Source organism: Suncus etruscus, chromosome 4 (assembly GCF_024139225.1).
Source record: "Suncus etruscus isolate mSunEtr1 chromosome 4, mSunEtr1.pri.cur, whole genome shotgun sequence".
NCBI classification, from domain to species: Eukaryota; Metazoa; Chordata; class Mammalia; order Eulipotyphla; family Soricidae; genus Suncus; species Suncus etruscus.
Genome location: NC_064851.1, coordinates 3,113,761 through 3,135,942, shown reverse-complemented (window position 1 = coordinate 3,135,942; position 22,182 = coordinate 3,113,761). Strand labels below are relative to the sequence as shown.

General features: G+C 60.5%; 1 protein-coding gene across 2 annotated transcripts in view; it reads right to left on the bottom strand.

The window, feature by feature from the left end:
• The window catches only part of TCF20 (transcription factor 20), a 129,051-nt gene extending 107,103 nt beyond the window's left edge, over positions 1-21,948 (bottom strand). The window contains exon 1 of one of the 2 annotated variants that reach the window (XM_049771529.1): positions 21,931-21,948. The gene's annotated coding sequence lies outside the window, so the exon portion shown is untranslated. Of the gene's footprint in view, positions 1-17,189; positions 17,242-21,930 lie in introns of those variants that run through there. The other variant, XM_049771530.1, reaches the window with a different exon arrangement.
• Positions 21,949-22,182: the final 234 nt, after the last annotated feature.

Below are 22,182 nucleotides of genomic sequence, written 5' to 3'. Positions count from 1 at the left end.
GCAGAATTTGCCTCAGGGTGGCGAGCAGTCATGGACTCTGGGCATGCAAAAGCCACTGCTATAAACGAAGCACCTGGCTCTGGGGTTCGGGTGTTGGGACTGGAGCCCCTGCCAAGTCCAGAGGTCCCCTGTGTCCTGAAAAGGCTCTGGGAGGTCTGTAGGTCTCCCCTATATGTGCAGGATGGAAATTGGAAAGGCCCTAGTACTGTAAATGCACAAACTGGGGGAACCTTTCTATATTCAGTGGGGAGACAGACACAGGGAGGGGGCTGAGCAATGAGTAGCCTCCCAAAATCAGCAAACATGGGCCCTCCTGACCCAACACTGCTCCTCCAGGAGGGGCCCAGGTTTGGTTCCCAATGTTTGCTGGCACCCCAGGAGCCCCCCCAAATGCTGCCTGTTGTATTCACCAAAGCCCCCTCTTAAAAAGGGAACAAAACCAGGAAATGGCATCGTCCTCTGCCTGGGGAGATCCTCCCCGAACAGAAGCCCCCAAAACTGCCTGTCAGAACCCCAGGTGCAGAGGGAGACCAAGTTTCTCCCTGGAGAGCCTCAGGATGGCCTGATGTCCATGTGAGGCCAGCAGTGCTCACAGAGCAAGAGCAGTGTGGGCTGAATGAAGGCTTTAGTCTATTCTGGGGCAGTAAGGGGACCAGTCAGGGGTGTCCGGGGGGCACAACCCCCCTTGGGCCTCCCCAGTGCACAGAAGATGCTCAAGAACCCAGAAGAGCCCCCTTGTCCCCTCCTCTGCCCAGGCGGTGCCGCCAGCCAGCACAGGGCAAACCAAGCAATGTTCCAGGTCTGGTGGGGCTCAAGAGCCAATCTGAATGCGACTAAACCTCTGGCCTGTGTGAGGGCAAAAGGCAGGAGGAGGAGTGGAGCGAGCCCCCCTGCCGCACCCACCCCACCAGCCAGCCAGCCGAGCAGAGCCAGAGCGAGCGTCTGCGCCGCTGCCAATCCCCGGCTCAGCGAAAAGCCTCCATTTTGCAGGAGAAATTAATGAAAGGGAGAAGCCTGGGAAATTCCGAGGTGCCACCTGCAATTTCGACTTCCAGGGAAAGTGGGACGACAGCTGATTAAAGCTGCAGCCGCCCTGCCAGGCTGGGCCAGCAGCTGAGGGCCCTGTTCTTCTAGGAGACAGGTGGAAGCAATTGGGGGGGCGGGGGGGGGGGGCTCCAGGCTGAGCCAGGCGCCTCAGGGACCCCGGAGCTGGGGCCTCCTGCACCACTGGGCCTCCCCAACCCACCCCGGTGTGTTTTATAAGGATAGGAGCGTGTCCCGAAACTCCAGTGGGTAAGGAGCATAGAACACCCCCCCTCCAAGCGGGTTCCAATAGCGGGGGGGGGGGGGGGGGTTGGGAAGGCTCTTGCCTTGTGCTGTAGCTTTGGGGAACTTTCCAGCGCCAGAAGGAGGCTGCTGAGACAGAGTTGCCCTGCCCTGCCCTGCGCCTGATCTGTGAAGTCAGCACATGAGGAACCTGCCATCTTTCTCTATTCGTGCCCAGTCCCCCCAATTCCCTAGCCTGCTCCCGTGGGCAGGACAATAGACCACGGTGGTCCATTTGCCAGGCCCGCTCCATCTCCCTTCCCACAGCCCCTCAGTTAAATCGAGGAGTGAGTGACGTCACAGCCCCTACTTGGACAACGGGTCCCACTCCCAGCCCTTGGGCCTGGATAAGGCTGGAGATGGAGCAGAGAGCACAGGGCTTCTGGCACCTACAGGGCCTGCCCTGACTTGGGTTCGATTCTCCAGCCCCCACACACCGCACAGGTGATTCCCACCACGTGAGGGGGTCCCCCCAGCACAGCTCAGGCAGCTCCTCCTGTAATGGGCTGAAAGTCATCTCTGGGGCACCAATGGGGACCACTACAGTGGTGTTTCCCAGGAGTGCAGGACCATGCCGGGAGCCCCCTAGGTGGAGGGTGCCGAGGCTCGGATGCTTGGACCGCAAGGACCTGGGGTGCTGCTCACCCGCAGCTGTGTGGCCCAGGCAGGACTTGAGACCTCTCTAAGGCCTCTCAGGCTCCTCCCACTCTGCCCTCCCTGGCATTGTGAATCCCCCAAGCACATCCCTCGGCCCTCCTGGACCTCGGCCTGGGGAGCCAGGAGGTGGCAGGGAGCTCAGACACCGGCGTCACCCCCGAGGCTCGGCCCTCAACATAGATTATTATAACGGCCGTGGCCAATAGGGGCGCCGGCTATTAGAATGAGTTAAGACCAGATTAATCTGCTTTAAAAAAAATAGGCCTAGTTTTTTACGCTGTGTCTTCCTGCCTAACAACTCGGGCTCCTTCTAGGCCATTATCTCGTTTTATCGTTAATTCAATTCCATAAACATGTATTAAGTGTCTATTATGTGCACAGGCCTGGTCTGGAAGCTAAGGTGGGGAGAGGGGGCTCCTGGTGTGTGTGTGTGTGTGTGTGTGTGTGTGTGTGTGTGTGTGTGTGTGTGTGTGTAAACAACAGGTCCAGCCCCGAGGGACCCAGGGGAGCCCACCAACGGGACAGGAAACCAGTGTGCAGGAGCGTGGGGCAGGGTGAGACGCACGTAAGAAGCTGGAGAACCCAAGAGTGCTTCCTGGAGAAGGGGACCCAGAAGGCAATGCTTGCTGTATGCCAGGAAGCATTCTGGGCAGCTCACACCCAAGACCTCTGTCCTACCAAGCTCTCGACAGGGGATCCAGGGCTGGTACAGAGGAGCCAAGACAGCACAGCCGAGCTGGGCTTCGCTCTAAGGGGTGTAGGTCTCCTGTGCCAGATGAAGCCAGGACTGACTGGGCAGAGTGGCTGGATTCTACGGGACAGGGAGGAGCCCCACACCCCAGCAGCCCCCAGTGAAGGGCAGAAAGGAGACTGCTAGAACCCTGTGCCCACCGCAGCTCCAGGCCGGATCTGTTAGGTCTCAGCCCACACGCCTGAGGGTCGATCCCTCTCCAGGGCCAGTCCAGCTTCTTCCACACCTCCCTGGGGGTCGCAAGTTCCTGAGATCCCCCAGTCCAGGGGCTCAGACCCTCAGGTCTGCAGCCCTACCCTGGCCTCCTCCTCTCCCCTGTCATCTGCCTGCAAGAACATGTTCTTACTTCCTGTGTCTGGGGAGTGCATGTGTGGGAGGGTCCCGCTTTCTTACAGCTTTTCCATGTAGCTCTGGGTTCGAATCCAGATGTTGGAGAACAAGCTGAAGTTTAGGGTGCTCCCTGGAGCCTGGGCTTAGGAATCATCCTTAGAAAGTGCTGAATGGCGTCATGCCAGCATTTTCTTTTTTTTCTTTTTTTCTTTTTTTTTTTATTTTTGGGCCACACCCGGCGATGCTCAGGGGTTACTCCTGGCTGTCTGCTCAGAAATAGCTCCTGGCAGGCACGGGGAACCCTATGGGACACCGGGATTCGAACCAACCACCTTTGGTCCTGGATCGGCTGCTTGCAAGGCAAACGCTGTTGTGCTATCTCTCCAGGCCCATGCCAGCATTTTCTAAGACCAGTGGAGGGAGTGTTGCAAGACAAGAACAGAACACCCCACCCCAAAAGCTGTGTCCTCCATCTGCATCAGCATAAAATGATGCTGTTTGTTTTGGGGTTTCTGGGCCACACCCGAAAATGCTCAGGGAACACTCCTGGCAGTGCTTGGGGGACCCTATGGGATGCCGGGGACCAAGACCAGGTGGGCCACACACAAGACAAACGCTTGAAGGCCCCAGCCCAGAGGTGCTTCAAGGCTGTGGTCAGCGGGGCTAACTCCGCCCTGAACCAGGCCCCGGGGCCTCCCGGCTGCTGCTGATTCGGAGGGAAGAACGAGCAACTCTACTAGTGTTGCAAGTGTGAGTGTGTCAGAGCGTATGACAGTCTGTATGCTTGTGTGTGTTCATGTGAGTATGTGTGTTGTGAGTCTATGAGTGTATGTTTGTGTATGTATGTGTATCTGTGTGAATGTGTATAGTGTGTCTAGGAGCATGTTTCTGTGTATGTGTGTCTGTCTCTCTCGCTGTCACTCTTTTAGCAGACCTGAAGGGTCTTTGCTCCATCCGTGCTCCATCCTCCGCCCTCCCTCCTCCTCCCTGCCTGTGACTCCCCCTTACAAGTGACTCTCCATGGCAGGGGCAGGCCCTGGGGTCCACTGTGTCCCTGCCGCACCCATCAGCCCATGCCTGGGCCAGACAGGGACACCCAGCCTCGGGCTTGCATGGGCTGCGTCGTTGACCCAGGGCCAGGAGGTGGCCTCCAGTGTGGGCCCTGGGGCCACAGAGGGCCATAAAGCGGCCAGTCTGGAGGCTGCTCTTCCTTGGGGCATGCTCGGGGCAGGCACTTCCCGAGGATCATTCCTGTCATCGAACTCTGAGGGCCTGACACGAACCAGCTGCCGGGGCCCTTGGCTTGAGGAAATTGATGGCCGCTGTCAGCAGAAGGCTTCCCACGAGGCGTCCCAGCCTGGCCAGAGACACCTCCTGGGGGAGTGGGGAAGGGGGAGGGGGCTCCCCTGGACCAGCTGCTGCTTCCCAGGCAGGCACCCAGGGCCTGTGAGGAGGGATCCTCCTGTTCACGCTGTACCCCAAGCCCAACCCAGAACCTGGTGCTGAGCAAGCAGAGAAAGCAGAAAGCAGGGGCCAGGAGAGGAAAGGACAGTAGGCACAGGGTCAGGGACACGGACCAGACAGGTGGGAGGGACCCCACCCCTGCTCACTCAGTCACTCAACATCCTGCCTCTGCCTCCGAGCTGACAGGGCCAGGAGACCCCATCCTTGAGGGCTGCTCCCAGGGCTGGCCGAGACATGAGCACTGCCACCACCACAAGGGTCACCTGAGGACAAGGCCAGTTGGGGAGGATGTTCCAGGGCTGGCATCAGCATGGCTGATGGGCCAGTGGTAGTGGGTGGGGGCAGGAGCAGTGAGCAGGTACAGGGGACCGCAGGGACAGAGATAAGGACAAGAGGACCCAGGAGGAAGCTCAGGTTCCACGCTTGATCTTCGCCAAAAGGCCAAGAAGCGATGAAGCTCAGGCTCCATCCTGAGCACCAAGAGCAGAGCAGCTACCAGGCCACACCTTCCAGGCACAAATGCCAGGTGACGCAAGACCTAGCCCAAATGCCCCTCCTCCAGGAAGCTATCCTTGATTCCACGGTACAGGTGGGTCTATTCCAGGCTCCCTTAATCCCTGGAGCTACTGCCACGTCACAATTACCCTCTGGATGGGGTCACTGTTTCTCAGAATGACACTGTCCCTCAACCTAGCTGTCCCATGTGCCTGGTCCAACCTGATCTAATTCAAGAGGAAAGGTTTGTAGAGCGGCAACAGCGGGGTGCCCCAAGAGCAAAGGAGCACCCAGTCCCAGTGAGAAACAAGTGCCTGGTCCCAGCTGCTGTGCCCATCCCCGATATGGGGGTCCCACACTCTCTGCCCCCCAGTGAACCAGGAGTGTCCAGGAAGAGGAGCTCTCAGCTCGGGGTCTACACAGGAAATCGGGGCATCTGAGCTTTTAACCCCACCCCTGCCCTCATGAGCCCCACTTTCTTTCCTGGGGGGCCACACCCAGCAGGGCTCACAGGTTGGTCAGTTCCATGATGCCAGAGATAAACTGGGGTCTCTGCTAAAGGCAGGTGCTCCAGCCCTTCTCACTGGCCCTAGGACCCCACCCTCAACTTTCTGAAACCCAGCCAGGATCTGCCCACCCCAGCACCATCCAGGCTCCTGTAGCCTCAGCAGGCCTCACTCCCAGGCTCCCGGCACTGGCCCCCTCCCACAAAGGTCCCTCTAGCTCCTCCCTCCAACCCTTCCCCCCCAAATGTGGGGTGCGCCCTGCCCTTCCGCCTGAAACTGCACCAGCCTATTCTCTCCCCAAGACTCTGTCTGCTCCACTGCATGTGGATGGGCAGCCAGAGGGCTCATAGCCTGCCTAGATCTCCATACTTCAGGGGGCTCAGCCCTGAGGTCTGGGTCCCACAGCCTGCCCTGACCCTCACAGCCCCAGACCTGGGGTTCACAGCCATCACCCCCTCTGGATATAGTCTTCACAGGGGAACAACCAGCTCAGGCAGCCACCAAGAGCAGCCAGTTCCTACCTGACCCGCAGCTCAGGCAAGACCAGAGCGGCCAGCGGAAATACGTCCATTGCAGGTGCACCCGAAGACCAGAGGCACCTCGGCTCATGTGTGAGTGTATGTGGGTGTCAGTGCAAGTATGCGACTGTGTGTCATGTGGCGTCAGAATGTGTAGGACTTGTCTATCCATTTTGTGTGTTTTGTGTGACATAAACTGTGGTGTGAGTTCTGTGTGTGTCGGTGTGTATGTGAGTGGGCATGGACTGGACACACACTGGGCGTGTGTGTGTCATGCATGTGTATGCCATGTAGGCGTGTCCGTCTGTGGTCGTGTAACCCCAGCGATGCTCAGGGGTTACTCCTGGCTGTCTGCTCAGAAACAGCTCCTGGCAGGCACGGGGGACCATATGGGACACCGGGATTCGAACCAACCACCTTTGGTCCTGGATCGGCTGCTTGCAAGGCAAACGCCGCTGTGCTATCTCTCCAGGCCCCGAGTTGTATGTGACTTTTATGTGTGTCAGCTGCATGAGTATATGTGTGTGAGGGTGTGTGATGAGGGCAGTGGCAAGACTTTGAATCCAGACCTCCTCCTCCTTTCCCACTGCCCCCCCCCCCCCCCCCCCCCCGCCCATGGCACCTACTGGAGTAGACACCAAGACAGTGAGCTCTTCCTCCTTCCTGTGGGGTTGGGTGTGAGGGCTGGTTTAAAGGTAACCTCTGGGTGGGGCCATGGGCCTCATCCAGTCTGGAGGTGCCCTCCTCACAGGCCTGAGAGGTGCCGTCAGCTGGGGCCCCATAGGTGCTGGCTTCAAAGGGCCCCAGGAGCCCACCTGGCTCTGCTCCCAGAGCCCACCTGGTGGGCAAGCCCAGGCAGCCTGGGGCCACACTAGAGGTGGCAACCTGCCCCAGCTCCAAGGCCTGGGCCAGGGGGAGCAGCAGGCTGACCCCCAGCATCCTGGCCGCCAACCTGCCAAGACCCCTTCCCCCCCACCCCCGCTGCCCCGCCCTCCAGGTTTGCACATGCTAATCGGCCGCGCCCCCAGATCCCAAGGCTGCTTTGGGCTGGGCTGGCTCTACCTGTGCTGCTGATGTCACGCGGGCTATTTCCAGCCCGGCTGCCATGGCAACCACAAGGCCTCGGCTCCGTTAGGAGTTCAATATATAATTTACTTACTCTCCCTCCCCCCGGCCCCACCCCAAAGAGATTGGTGCTTCTGGGGAACAATCGGCTAAAATTCACAATAACATCCAGGGTGTCTGTCTGTGGGGGAGGCGGGAGGGAGGGAGTAGAGGTTGCGGGGGAGGGGACAGTGGGGATTGAAGGGAGGAGACCCGCTTTACTCATGAAGACCTTTGGGGCCCACTCCAGGGCACAGGCTCTGGCTGCCCAGTCCCCACCGCTGGCCTAGCTCCAGACTGACTCTCCTAACCCCATCTGGGATGGCCCAGGGGCTGGACACGGGGGAGGGGGGGGGCATTGCCATGTCGTTGGCACTAGAATGTCCCTGGGTCCTGATAAGCAGAAGCTGTCCCCAGTGGCCACAGTCTGGCGCTGGGAGTGTGTTATGAGGTCCCCTGATTCACAGGTCCTGGCAGAGTGTCAGGCCCTGAGGTGAGTTATGATAAATGACAGCTGGAGGGAAAAATCTGAGAAGCCCTCCTAGAGGAGGTGCTGCTGAGCTGGGACGTGGCAGGGACCAAGGCCAGTGCATTCATGTCTCTGGCCTTGCCCACCTGTCCTAAGCTGGGACTCTAGGGTCCACCCCTGCCTGGGCAGCTGGAGAAGCCCAGGGAATCTCATAGGTGAGAGATGACTCAGAGGGGTCCAGGCGATTCAAGTCCCTCACCCTCCGCTTCCTCCACAGAACAGGGACATCCTGTGAGCCCCGAGAACCTGGCAAGAGTGACAGGGCAAATGCCAAGACTGTGTGGGGCCAGAGAGATAGCAGGGAGGTAAGGCATTTGACTTGCATGCAGAAGGACGGTGGTTCAAATCCTGGCATCCCATATGATTCCCCCGAGCCTGCCAGGAGCGATTTCTGAGCATAGAGCCAGGAGTAGCCCCTTAGCACTGCCAGGTGGGACCCAAAAACAAACAAATAAACAAAAAAAAGACTGTGTGTGGAAACCTAACTCTCAACCTCACCTGTCTCACCCTGCCAAGATTCTGGGCCTGTCCCGGAAGCCATGTCCCCCCAAGGAGTCCCCCTGATCTCATCCCACCCCATAGACACCCCAAGGTCCTGCCCCACTCTTTTTGCTACAGTGTGGCCCACCCACTCTTTTTGCTACAGGAACCTCCAAGTCTTCATCAGAGCACTTGAGGACGCAACCCTGGGTACTGCCCCCCCCCCCACCTGGCTCCTGCCCTGTCCACACGCAGTTAAACAATAAATGTGGCTAGACCCTCAGCCCCCAGAGCCTGCCATGCCATGTCGTCCAGGACCACCACAGCCACCCAGAAGTTGGAGAGGAGCCTGTGTGCTCCAAGCAGGAAGCACGTTTTTGGGGGGCAGCTGAAGGCAAAGGGCCCCCACTCAGCCCCACCAACTGAGCACCCTTACAGCTGCATCTGTCCACGCACCCGGCCAACTGTCCCCTCCCCACCACAGGAATGTACATGCGGCCTCCCAGGAAAGTGCAAAAAATGAGTTAATATAACATTACGGCCGAGAATTTAAATACACAGGAGTCGAGTCGCACAGACTTACAGGTCCCCGAGCAGTTGTAAACGGCAGTTCCACGGTAGCGGCTAGGCTGGGGATGGATGGTCACCAGGACCCAACTCAGGGATGGTCATCAGCTCAGAGACGACCTTTTGGGCAGCAGGCACAGCTCAGGCTCGATGGCCAGTCCCCATGTGGGGATCTGAGGGGAGCCCCAGGAGACCCTGACCCAGGGCCCCAACCGCTCAGCTTCATGTCCAGCCCAGCTCCAAGCTGCATCCGGTTCCTCCCCCAGGCTCAGGCCTATGCCTGATGTCCCACTCCACAGGACAGCACCCAGCCTCCAGGCCTGTCTGCAGCATAGTGGGCCCCAACACAGAACCCCAGGTTCCAGCAGTGGACACGGGGCTCTCCCCGACTGGCACCTTTCCGGGCCAAAGGGGGCAGCACTGGCTCACTTCAGCCTCGCTTTACTTCTGCAAAACCAGGAAACTGACACAGCTCAGGCCCAGACAGAAATAGCAGCGGAAAGAACTCGGAACCGGGCAGTGAGTGGGTGCCCGGAATTGGGCACCACAGAGCACCAGTCTACCCCACCAGGCTGGCACCGCCACACTCCACACGCTGAGGGATCTCCGTGGTCAGAGCAGCAGGACACGGTGACCGGAACAGGCAGAGCGACATGGCGGCTCAGAGCCGGTTTGTCTGTGTTTCTGTGGCACCAGAGATGGAACCGGGGGTCTCCCATGTGAGGGGTGTCCTGCCCCCTCCTCCCAGCCCCTTTCTCTGAAGCAGGAGAAACAGAGTTAAGGGTCCCTCACCATCAGTCTTGGAGTGAATTCACTAGAGATGCAAGAGCCAGGAAGGAGACACAGCACAGACATATTGTTTGTCCAGGGGAGACCGGAGCACCCCAACACCATCACAAGCAGGGAGGACAGCTCAGCTAAACTAGGACAGAGCGACAAGCCTCTTTCTATCTTTTTGGTTTTGGGGCCACACTCAGCAGCGCTCAGGGGTTCCTCCTGGCTCTGCGCTCAGAAATTGCTCTTGGCAGGCTCGGGGGACCATATGAGATGCCAGGGATCAAACCCAGGTCCTTCCCAGGTTGGCTGTGTGCAAGGCAAATGCCTTACTGCTCTGGCTCCGGCCCCACAAGCCTCTTTCTTGACTATGACATCAAGGTGAAACATCTGTGGCAGGGGCAGGACAGGACAGGGAGGCGAGACTGGGCAGGCAAGAGCGGACAGGTGTCCCTCTTAGAGTCCTGCGGCCAGTTGGGGGAGAGGGAGGAAGGGACAAGGAGGGGGTGTGAATGGACGAGTGAGTGCAAGGATGAACGGGGGTACGAAATGAGGCAGCAATGAATGAGTGAGGGCCTCGGTATCTGGAGGGATGGATGTCTAGAGGAAGTCCAGGAATGAATGAGTGAGTGACTCAGTGAAAGAATGAGTAAGTGAGTGACCCAGTGGACGCGTGAATGGGCGAAAGAGCAGGTGACCACTTGGATGAACGGGCGAGTGCGGGAATGAATGTGAGTGACTTGACAGGCGAGGTGAAGGTCTGGATGAATGGGGACGTGAAGAAATGCATGGCTGGTGATCAGAGAGGGAGGAAGGGAATGAATAAATGAGTGACTGACGAATGGGTGAGTGAATGAAGGGTAAAGAAATGAGTGATTCGGTGAATGAGTGAATGGGACACAGTGACTATGAATAGGTGAATGGGTAGATAAAGGAGTAAATGGTGAGGGATGAGTGATGTGGTGACGGAATGAATGATGCAGTGAATAAATAAATGTGTGAGGGAGGGAATGAGTGACGTGGCAAATGAATGAATGGGTGAGTGGGGGAAATGAGTAATGCGGTGAATGGATGAATGAATCAGTGGAGGAATGACTGATGTGGTGAGGGAATGAATGATGCTGAGAAAATGAGTGAAGTGGTAAAGAAATGAATGGGTAAGTGGGGCAATGAATGATGTGGTGAGGGAATGAGTGATGCGGTGAGGGAATGAGTGATGCGATGAATGCATACATGAATGGCTGAGTGGCTGAATGGAGGAATGAGTGAAGTGGTGAGGGAATGAATGATGTGGTGAGTTACATGGATGAGGGAGGGAGGAAGAGAGGGAATGGGTGACGTGAATAAATTAATGAACGGGCAAGGGAATAAAGGTGAGTCAGGCAAGGAATAAACTATTCCTTATTCAAGTGAATTTGGGCAAATGCAAGTCTGCTGTAACTGTCCCACTGTCCCACAGGCAGCCCCAGTCCTGGCTTTGGTCTCCTCATGGGTCACGGAGGCAATTGGACCAGTCACCGCACTTGTGTTGGCTCCAGTGGCCGCTGCCCAAGCTGGACCCAGAGCCCAGGAAGTGGCCCCACAGTCCCTCTGCAGAGGCCTCTGGTCAGCCAGGCCCACCAGGCCCAGCCGCACCCACTCCTGCCTGCAGAGCTGTCTCCTCCCGGCATCTCCACCGCGGCTGGCAGGGACCCAAGTTGCCCTCGCTCGCTTGGCAGCGGGTCCCAGCGGGCTGCAGCTTTACCCAATCCTGCTGGTATCTGCGCGGCGCCAGGGCCCAGGCATGGTGCCAGAAGCCTCAGGTGGGCGGCACCCAGGAGGGGTCCCAGGGTAGGACGAGAACAGGCTCCAGGAACGGTGTGGAAGCCCAGGATCCCGGGGTGGGGGGTCGAGGCAGAGCTGGGCCCAGAATAGAGCCTAGCATCTGCGGTGGGTCCACGATGGGGCCCGCCTCTCTCTCCCCCACTAGGCCTCCAGCCCTGCTGGATGCGCCAGCAGCAGGCCTGGGCGGGGATCCGAGGCCTGGACGCATCCGTTTCATTGACAGGGCACCTGTGGGGACTCTCAGGCTCCCTTTGGGGGTCCAAGTGTGGTTCCCTAGCTAAGGGGTCCTGGGTTGCCAAAGGTTCACAGTGGCGTGCCTGGGGGAAGAGCATCCCCTCCTCACCCCAGGGGCAGTTCAGGACATTTTTGCAGAACTGTCTTAGCAGGGGCACCCCCATAGCGCTCCCACACAGACTGACTGAGTGCAGCCTGGCCTCTGCCTGAGCCACTCCCGGGACAGACATGAAGTGTCTACTGCCACACTAGGGGAAGGAGCACTGGGCTGAAAGCCCAGGAGGGGCAGGGCCCACTCAGCTCCCCAGGGGCCTTCCCTCAAGGCTGAGGGGCTCCCATGACCCCCCCCCCTCTCGCCCATGCTTCCTTCAGAGTCCATTTCACTGATATTTTTAGAAAAACCAAGGCCCAGAGAGACACTTTGTGCTCAGGGAGCAGAGAGGGGAAAAGGAGCTACTGGGCCATGATCCCAGGCCCAAGACAGAGAGGCAACCCCCAGGACTCCAAAATCTGAGTGTAGACCTGACAGCGCATCTGACACTGAAAGCCCAGCTCGAAGACAGTCCCAGAAACCCTACACCTGCCTGGCCTATGAATTTACTCCAGTCACAATTTTTTTGGGGGGGAGGCTGCCACTGACTGCCACAGGGCCTTTGTACAGGCCTCCCCCGCATCTGGCCTCATCCTTTGGGCCACCATCCCTCTCGAGCACAGTAGAAAAGCTCCCCTCCTCCAGGTGGTTCCAGGCCTGTGACATCTGAGGACACAGCCCGGCCCAGCCTCTAGCTCAGCTGGCTCCCCAGAACCTTGCCCTGGCTGGTCCGCTGGGCTGCCCAGGCCCATCTGGATGCTCCCGTTAAGAGCCTGAAGCCTCACCTGTCAGATTCAGCCAGTGAAGTCCATTTAACCTGTTCCAGCCTCAGAGGGAGCCAGGCTTGGGCAGGGAAGGGGGCTCCAGAGGGGCAGGATAGGTGTATCACACCACTTGCCAGCCCTGCTCTGTGCCCCCCAAGGCAAAGCCGGAGGGTTCCCCAGAGGTGAGGACTCTGATAAGCTGCTCTCTCCAGCGAGGCTGCGGCAATGGCAGCAGGTGACGGTCACACCAGCGATAAGCAACTCAGGGAGCGGCCCTCCCACCTCAAGGCCAGAAGCCACCTTCACTAGAGCTCAGGCTGTCTGCTGCTCCACTCTTGCTGAGCCCGGTGGTCTGGCTCTTCTGAGGGCAGTGGGGACCTCGTAATCCCCTGCCCTTGTGGCCCTCTCTGAAAGGAAGAGGCTGGGGCTGAGCAAGGAGAACGAGGGTAAGGGACCTCAAATCGGGGTGCACAGCTGGCTACCCTCCAGTATAGGACATACAGGGTGTGAAAGCAGACACAGGAAAGCCCCCCACACAAACACAGCCCCCACATAAACAGAGCCACCCACAAGCACAGCCAAGAGGCAGGAGGGTGGGGTGGGGCCAGGCCACACGCGGGGTGGGGGGGAAAGCCAAAGGTTCTGGGGGGGGAGTGACAGGCCAGCACTCCCCACTCCCCTTCCAGGCTTCAGAGAAGACTCAGTGGTCCTGGCAGAAATGCAGGCCCTGACCCACAGTGACAAGAGGCCCTCAATGTCCAGGGGAAAACCCAGGTGTCCACTGGCTTCACCCTCTCCTTCAGTGCCCGAAAAGACTTATTGCCTACACGGGCCATGGCTCACCCAGCCTGAAGGCCCAGGAGCTTGTACCCAGAGTCCCTGCTCCAGGCTTCTCAGGGCTGATTACCCCTCTGTACTGAGTCTCAGTTTCCCCACCTGTAGCTACTCAATACCAGCCGACCTGAGGCATGACCAGCAGACTTACTTCCTGTCCGGCACAACACACAGGCCCCAGGGCCTTTGTACACGCTGCACTGCGGGCTTTGCCTTTGTTCCTGTATGTGTGTCTCTCTCTCCTTGTCCTTCTGGGTGTCCCTGTCAGCTCCCCAGATAAGAATGTCCAACATCAGGGGCCAGAGAGCTAGCAGGAGGTAGGGCATTTGCCTTGCATGCAGAAGGACGATGGTTCGAATCCGTCATCCCATAAGGTCCCCTGAGCCTGCTAGGAGCATTTTCTGAGCGTAGAGTAACCCCTAAGCGCTGCTGGTGTGACCCAAAACCCCCCCAAAAATGTCCAGCATCAGAAGGCAAACCCCCCACCCCCCACCATCACACACACACACACACACACACACACACACACACACACACACACACACACACACACACCAGCAAAGCACAGGGCGACCTTCCTTCCTGGCTTCCAGACGAGCCCAGCACCATGGAGCAGTGGCAGGACCCACACTGAGGACGGTGAGCGCCTGCCAGAGTTGGGGAGAAGCCCGCGAGGAGCTCCGCAGCTCAGGCGGAAACCAGAGACTTGGAGCAGCAAGGGACTGACACCCACTTGAAAGATGGGGAAACTGAGCCCCAGAGCCTGGGAGCTGCCTGCTTCGTGTCCTCAGAAGCTGCTCTGCTCACTGTCTGAGGTTCTGCCAGCTCCCCTATCTGTGGGAGTCTATCCAGCCCATCCCAAGGCCCCTAGGAGCCCCCTGGGCCGCCCCCCCACCGCCCCCCGCCTGTCACCCCCATGACCCTGGCTGCTCGGGGCTGAGTCTCCGCTGGGTGAACAGCATCGCGCGCGGCTGAGCCGGGCAGCTGGCGGCGGCGGCTCCGAACCAGCTGTTTGGATGACAAACTGCGTTCAAGCTTCATTAGGGTAATCACGGACTCCCCTCCCGGCAGCGCCACGGAGCGCAACTGTCAGCCCGAACTAATCAAACGCGGCCCCGGGACACCCGCCCGCGCGCCTGACAAGCCGCTAAGCCGCCGCGCAGAGCAGAGCGGAGCATCGCTACCGGCCCGCCGCCGGGGGGGCCCTGGGCGCGTGCTCCCCAATTCGGGCGAGCCTCAGGGGTGAGGCAGGACCGGGGAATCCCGATGCAGTCCGAGCGGTGGCCGATGCTGAGATAAGCAGGTTCCCCGCGAGAAGGGAATGCGGCCATGGCCACAACACAGCATGCGGGGGCAGGCTGGGACCCCCACACCCTGGCTTCCACCCGACAGCCACCCCCTTTTTCCTCCACCTCGAGCCCCAAAAGGGACAGCAGAGGCTCTGGGTATAAGCACCGTGGCCAGCACCATCCAGACTCCAGACCAGAGAGGGGAGTCATGTGCTCAGCATGAGAACCAAGCAGAAGGGACGGGTCCCCCAAGAGGGGAAATGAAGGCTGACGGCTACCGAGTCCATCAGCATCAGAGCGGGGAGTGTCATGGAAAGAGAACTAGGCCTCTCAATCCTGGCACCCACAGAACAAGCTCTGAATCACATACTTGCTCAGGTCTTGGGAACCAGAGGATGGGATGGGGAAACTGAGGCACACTCAGTCCTGCCTCCATGGCCATAAGCAGCTCTGGGCATTGTGGGGACAGTCGATGAGAGGGCTCGAGCCCCAGTGCTCCAACTTCCATTTGAGGAAGACAGGAAGGCCCCTCGGTGGGAAAGGTGCCAGAGGCCGGCGGGAGGGCAGGGTATGAAGACTGTAGGGGGTGAGGTTGTTTCTGGGGTGTCCCCTGGCCTGTCACACACAATTCTGCATGGAGAGGCCACGGCGATGCGTGTCTGTGAAATGTGTCCCCTGAGCACACAAACTTCCTGCTCCGTCAGCCTGGCCTTCCAGGCTCTGCTTCTGCGCCTGCAAACTGGGGCACAGCCTGGCTGGGGGGAGGCCGGATGGGGGGGGGCAGGCGTCCCAATGTACAGCACTGCGGCCAGAGCAGACCTGTGTTCACAGGCCCTCCAGCTGCCCCAGACGCCCACCCAGTGGGCTGTGTTCCCTCTAAAGGGGCTACTATCCCCAGCAGCGCAACCCCCCACCCCCGGAGCCCAGGCTGTCTCGTACTGTTGGACTGACTGGCACAGGTCCCCACTGGCCACCCCACACCTCAGCCCTGTCCGCAGCTGGTGAGAAACTGGCACAGGGGCTGCCACACATGTGTAGCTGCTGGGACTAGGCAGGCACATGTAGCTGCTAGAACCAGGCAGGCACAAGCAGCAAAGCTCACAAACTTGCAGACACAACCAGGTGTTTGGGGACAGGCCTCGCTGCCCAGGGGTGGAGGGTTTTCAGCACCTAGCACCCACTCCACCCACATAGTTGCCTCTGGTCTCCAGAAACTGGGGTCTCCCAGCCCCACTGCCCATCCCCTCCTTCCAGAGGCCCCCTGAGTGCCCCAGAACCCCAGCCTGACACTTGTCTCCACAACCGTGCACTCTCCCTTCACAGGCTTGCTGAGCCCTGCCCTGGAGCTTTGCTCAGGTGGGACCCACAGCACAAGGGTGTCCATCAGGCTCAGCTGCATCACCTCCCCACATGGTTCGTTCGATGCCTGAACTTGGGGCTGGGCATACAGGAGGATCTGGGCACTTACTCACACGCTCACATGGGGGGAACTGCTTCCTGTGGTCACCCGGGTCCCCAAGCCCTGTCCCCGGGGAAGAACCAGCCAGAATCCACAGGCCACTGGCTTGCCCTCTGGGCCAGCACATCCTCAGAGGGGACACTCAGGGGCCCCGGCACAAGTTGTGTGAACAGGGATGTCTCCACAGCAGACTCAGGGGCAGAACTGGTAGGACAGGGGAGGGTGACATCCCACAGAAAGGAAGCAGAGCTGGAAGGGGCTACTGGAGTGGGAGAGTGAGAAGTGCTCAACTAAGTACAGGACAGTGGGGACAGGGCCTGAATGAGATCAGCACAGCGGGGAGGGTGTTTGCCTTGTACACGACCAACCTGGGTTTGATCCTCGGTATCCCATAGGGTCCCCTGAGCACTGCCAGGAATGATTTCTGAGCACAGAGCCAGGAATAAGCCCTGAGCACTGCCAGGTATGGCCCAAACACTGTGAGAGAGAGAGAGAGAGAGAGAGATAGATAGATAGAGAGAGAGAGAGAGAGAGAGAGAGAGAGAGGAGAGAGAGGAGAGAGAGGAGAGGAGAGAGAGGAGAGGAGAGAGGAAAGGAGAGAGAGAGGAGAGAGGAGAGAGAGGAGAGGAGAGAGAGGAGAGGAGAGAGGAAAGGAGAGAGAGAGGAGAGAGGAGAGAGGAGAGAGAGAGAGAGGAGAGGGAGAGAGAGGAGAGAGAGAGGAGAGAGAGGAGAGAGAGAGGAGAGAGAGAGGAGAGAGAGGAGAGAGAGGAGAGGAAGAGAGAGAGAGAGAGAGAGAGAGAGAGAGAGAGAGAGAGAGAGAGAGAGAGAGATTCTGGCTGGTTCTTCCCAGGGACCGGGCTTGGGGACCTGGGTGACCACAGGAAGCAGCTCCTCCCATGTGATCGTGTGAGTAAGTGCCCAGAAAGAGAGAGAGAGATGACAGAGAGACAGAGAGGCAGAGAAAGGGAAAGAAACACTGTGAAAGAAACAGAAGGGAAAGAAACAGAGTGGCCCCGCAGCCCAGTCTCAAGGGTCCAGCCCCACTCAGGGGGAGCCGTCCTAGTGTCAAGGTGCCGCCACCTCATTTCCCTCCACTCCCAGACCTCTGCCCTGCCCTGGTTGCCTGGCCCACATGGTCCTCATCCAGCCCCAGGCTCCCCTGCAACATCCCCACTGCCAGCACTTCTGCTCACCTCCTGTCTGGTGTAATGCCAGGCTCCTGCCTCACTCTGCTCCCTCCTCTGATACACAAACTCCTATTCATCCTTCAAGTCCCAATAACGAAAATATCATCCCTTTCGGAAGAGCCTGCCTGAGTCTTTTCCTCTTGCTGGACACCAGAGAAAGAAACCCTATTCAAAAGAAAAGGAACCCAAACGGGTACATGTCATGTCCACTTAGGTATCTGGTCATTCCAGGGATGGGTTTAGGCACAGCTGGATCCACAGCCATCCCAGCTCTACCTCCCTCCATGCACCGATTTACTGGAGCCTCCCACCCTGCACAAGGCCCAGAGCCCCACCTCTGGCTCCCTCCCTGAGAGGCTGGGGTGGAACCCGGGATTCCTGGGTGCCAGGCCAACGGGTTCTGCAGGGCGCCTCTACCCCATATCAGCAGGTCCAGCCCACACCCAGGCCAAGGGGGCGCTGGTTGCCAAAACTCTGCAGTACAAGAAAAGCTCAGTGCCCTCCCAGCTGGGTAGTGGGCACCCAGGGCCAGCCGGGACAGGCTGCTAGATAGGCATGGGGGGGGGTGGCCGCGCCCAGGAGCTGCACAGACCCGCCAGTACTAATGGGTTAACCATCACCCCTGGCAGGCAGCAGATCTGCATTTTCACGGAGGCCTCAGGGGGACACAAAGCTTCAATGGCAATGCAGAAAGCGGATGGGGGGGTAGAAGTGGGGGGGGCCTGGGCAGAGTCCAGGCCCCAGCTGCCTGGCCTGCCTGCAGGGCCGCTCCCCAAGTGCACGCTAAGGGGCTGCGAGTGGAAGGGCTGGGAAAATAATTAGCGGGGAGGCCTGGGCGGGAGGCTGGCGAAGCTTAATGAAACTGCTAACGCGTTAGCGGCTCCTGCCTGCCTGCCGGGGGGCGGAGGCAGACAGCCATGTTGCCAGGCTGCCAGGCGGGACGGGGCTGGCACAAAAGACCCCTCTCCATCAGCAGCCTCGGGCCCAGCGTCCTGAAGGGCACTGCCAGGGTGGGGTGGCAGCGCCGGCTGCAGCCGTGCCAGGGCCGCACAGAGCTCCCCTTGGAGACAGCAGCCCGCCACTGTGGCCGTCACAGAGCGGGGGCAAAGCTGAGGGGGGCTCTGGTCCCCTTTTCCAAACGGGAATCGGGGAGACCAGCCGCCCAGGGGCCACGTTGTTCCAGAAAAGCCTCTAGCCCTTGAGGCCCGGCTGCCGAGAGCTGCCCCCCAACCCCGTCTTCCCCCTGGTTCTTTATACTCAGGAGAGCTGACACCCCCACCGATAAATGTACCCACCCCAGGGAGCAGAAGTTCCACCCCCCCACGCATGAGGGGGTATTTATGCCCCCCCAACCGACCCCACCAAGACACAGACGACAACACAGAAGGTCAGGGAGGTTTAGCAAAGTGCCCAAGACCACACAGCACCTTGGCAGAGACCCAAAGCTACTCACCCCTCACTCCAAACCACATGCTTCCTGCCCCAGCAGAACCCTCCCCCTGCAGAGTGGGTGCTTGGTACCCTGAAGGCTGAGGCTAGGGGCTGGGAAGAAGCTACACCTCACTTCACCAGGGCTCCCTGGGCCACAGGGGTGGATGCCTGAGGCAGAAACAACCAGCATGTCCTGTGCAGAACTCAATGCATCTTTTCAGCGCCAAGCATGTGCCAGCCCCTGGCACGGTGCCACCTCGCTGTACTCTGAGAAATCCAGGCAGGGAGCAGCGCCACAGCCTCCGAGGGCCCTCACCTGCAAGCGGCTCCCCCAAATCCATTAAGAGGCCCCATAAAAAGGTCTGGGCCCAGCTGCTGCCTCCCCAAACTACCAGCCAGGTGCTCCTGAGACCCAACTTAAGGAACCAAGCCAGAGCCTCAAGCCTACCTCAGGAAAGGCTGGGACACAGGGGAGTGTGTGGAAAGGGGGTCCCAGTACCCCTGCGCCCCATTCCCTGCAGCCAGGTGCAGGGGTCTGAGGAGCAAAAGCACTGGGGCATCACAAGTGCCCACGATGCAGCCGGGTGCGAGCACCATCTGTAAGGGAAACCCCCAGCGGCTCTGGTTCACCCACAGAGCCTTCCAGAATGCCCAGGCTCAGGACATGCTTTGGGGGAGGTTCCCCCTCTCACTATGTCCCCTCATTCCTGGGCTGCTTCCCCAGGGAGCAGGGCGAGTACAGGCCACTCTGGATGAAATGAACGAACGAATGAATGAATGAATGCCTCCTGCACCTCTTGAGACCAGTCTGGAAACTGGGGGCCAGGGCAACACCCAGGTCTAAAGGCGGGGAGCTGAGGCCCCTCTGTGGCTGGACCCTGGGGGCTGCCTTGCTCCCCCCTCCAGAGGTATGCCCCTCACCCTCGTGGCCTGCAGCAGGTTATCTGGGTGCAGGGCAGGGGGCTGGCCAAGGTCAGGGCCTGCAGAAGCAGTGCAGCAGCCCCACCAACCTTGCAGTCCCCCTCCTCCTCCTGGTGCACACGCGGCCTCCTCCCTTCCTCCCTCCTCCATCAACGCAGTCAGAAGGGGGAGGGGAGGGAAGGAGGGGGAGCCCGCCCCCCACACACACACACTCAGCCCGCAGCGGGCTCCTTTCTGGTCAGGGATAAGGCCTCTAATGAAGGCCCCAAAGATGCAGCGGAGCTGGCGGTGGCAGGCTGGGAGCCCGCGGAGCCGCGGGGCCGCATCCCTGCTCCCAATTAGCACACAGGTCCTCCATCAAAGGCCAGGCCTGCTGCCAGGCACCGAGGCCGGGGGGACGGCCTCCTACCAGCAGGAGCAGGCCTCGGCTCCCGGGCAGGCCCTGGCCCCTGCCCCTTGCGGTGGGGGGAGCAGACCCCTCCCCAGCACCCCCCACGCCTCCTCCCTTCCGCGATCAGCCGGCTCAGGGCAGCGCTGTCACCCCGGGGGACGCGCTAATGAAGATGGCCGACATTAATCTCTTCCCTCCCCGACAGGTCAATTTATAGTTCCGTGGGGAGCGCTGGCGCGCAGCCAGAGGGCCTGACATAACTCTCCCCGCTCCCCGGGGGGACGTCAGGGGTGGGCTCCAAGGGGCAGCGGGGACAGGACAGGGAGGGGCCCAACATCTCCGTGTGGGACCTGGGTCCCGGCCCCTCGAAGCAGGAGGGGGCCGTCAGGCCGGCTGAGCCACAGTCCCGGGCACCTGGTCAGCAGTGGGAGACCCTGGGGTCAGGGTCCCCAGGGGGACAGAGGGGCTCTGAGGGGTCCCCCTTAAGAAGCATGGGGGCCATTTATGCCCGCGGAAAGATTCCTCCAAGATTACCCAGGCTGGCAACTCTGGGCCCCGAATGGAGGTTCTGGGCCCCGAATGGAGGTTCTGGGCCCCAACTGGCCCCTCTGTGTCCAGGCCTGCTCCCTGCTCCCCTGTGGCACCCAGTCTGAAAGGGGCAAGAAAGGGGGCACAGAGGCGTGTGGATTGTGCCCAAGGCTGCACCCAGAGCTGGGGGTTCCGCTCGGACCATGCAGGGCTTAATAAGTTGGGGGTCAGGCAGGACCCCACGGAGGGGTGGGGCCGGCAGGTGTTGGGGTGCAGGCTAAGCTCCCAGAGTTGACACTGTCCGCAGTGGGCAGCAGGGACCACACAGCTCAGGAATGTGGTCCAGACCGGCCTGGGACAGGAGCTCAGAAACTAGAAGCTGTGGACGGGGAGATGGACGCTCAGGCCACAGAGTCCCAGCAGGGCAGCAGGAGAGGTGAGAAGAAAGGTTTGGAGTGCAGAGCCCCAGAACCCCACGACTGGGTGGGCAGATGGGCGGGTCACAGGGTGCAGGGTCTGGGTGCTGAGGCAAACGACTTGGTGGCCCTCGGTCAGCCTGGGCGTTGGACAGATGCTAGAAGGGGGACAGTCCCCGCAGGCCCAACACAGGTCTGAGGCACAACAGCAGGCAGAGGCCCCAAGGTTGGCTCTTGGGAGCACAATCCCAATCTGGGAGTCCTCCTGAGCAGATGAAGAAGGAGGCCTCTGGGAGGAGCAGCGGCAGCGAGGGGGCTTAGCAGACCCTCATGGGGCACGCACAGGGGGCAGAGCCTGCACTGCGTGGGCTGCAAAATCCCTTGAACTCTGCAAGGGTCACTTCTGGGTCCCCGGGTCCTGGCCCTTCCCATACACCCCGTCCTGCAGGACCCCAGCAGGGCAGGCGGGTGGGCTCCTGCAGAACCTGTGGGCAGAGGGGGGCAAAGAGGGGGTGCTCTCCCAGGCCAGGCGGAGGCTCTCAGGGGCCAGCTTGGCTCAGAGACCGGACTTGAGGTGCTGAAGCGGGCTGGGCAGCGGTGGGCTGACCTGGGCAGGCACAGAGGTACAAAAAGGCGGGGGAACGAGGGGTCAGAACCCCGTTGCTGGTGGGTGGGGGGCTGCGGGGCGGTTGGTTGCGGGACAATAGCTGCTTCTGTTTTATTTTTTTTTCCTTTCCCCGTGTCTCTCTCCCACAATGAAACAGCCAGACCTCACTGGGGGGGGGGGGCAGTGTGCGGAGACCCCCGAGCAGCAGCAGCAACTGGGAAGGGCCGGGGCGGGGGGCGCCCCTTGAGCCAGCTCCGCTCGGCCTCTGTTTGCTCATCTGTACAATGGGGCCCCGGCCGGCGGGGGGCCCCCCGCGCGTCGTCCTCGCCACCTGTCCGGCCCCGGGAGGGAGGAAGGAGGGAACTTGAGTCCCCGCCCCGGGCCGGCGCCGTCCCCGCCCCGGACGCCCGCCCGCCCGCCCGCCGCGCCCACGCGCCCGCGCTGCCCCCTTACCCTGGCGGCCGGAGGGCCGGCATCTGGCCCGCAGGAGAGCCCGGGCAGCGGGGCCGGGCTCCGGAGCGCGGGGCGCGGGCGCGGGCAGGGCGCGCGGGGGCGCGGGCCGCGCGCTCCGGGCCGGGCGCCCCGCGGCCGCCGCGTCCTCGCCTCCAGCGCGGGCCCCGCGCGCCCCGGCCGGCCCGGGGCAGGCCCTGCGCAGCGGCGCGCGGGGGCGGGCCTGCGGGCCCTGGAGAGGCGCCCGGGCGGGCT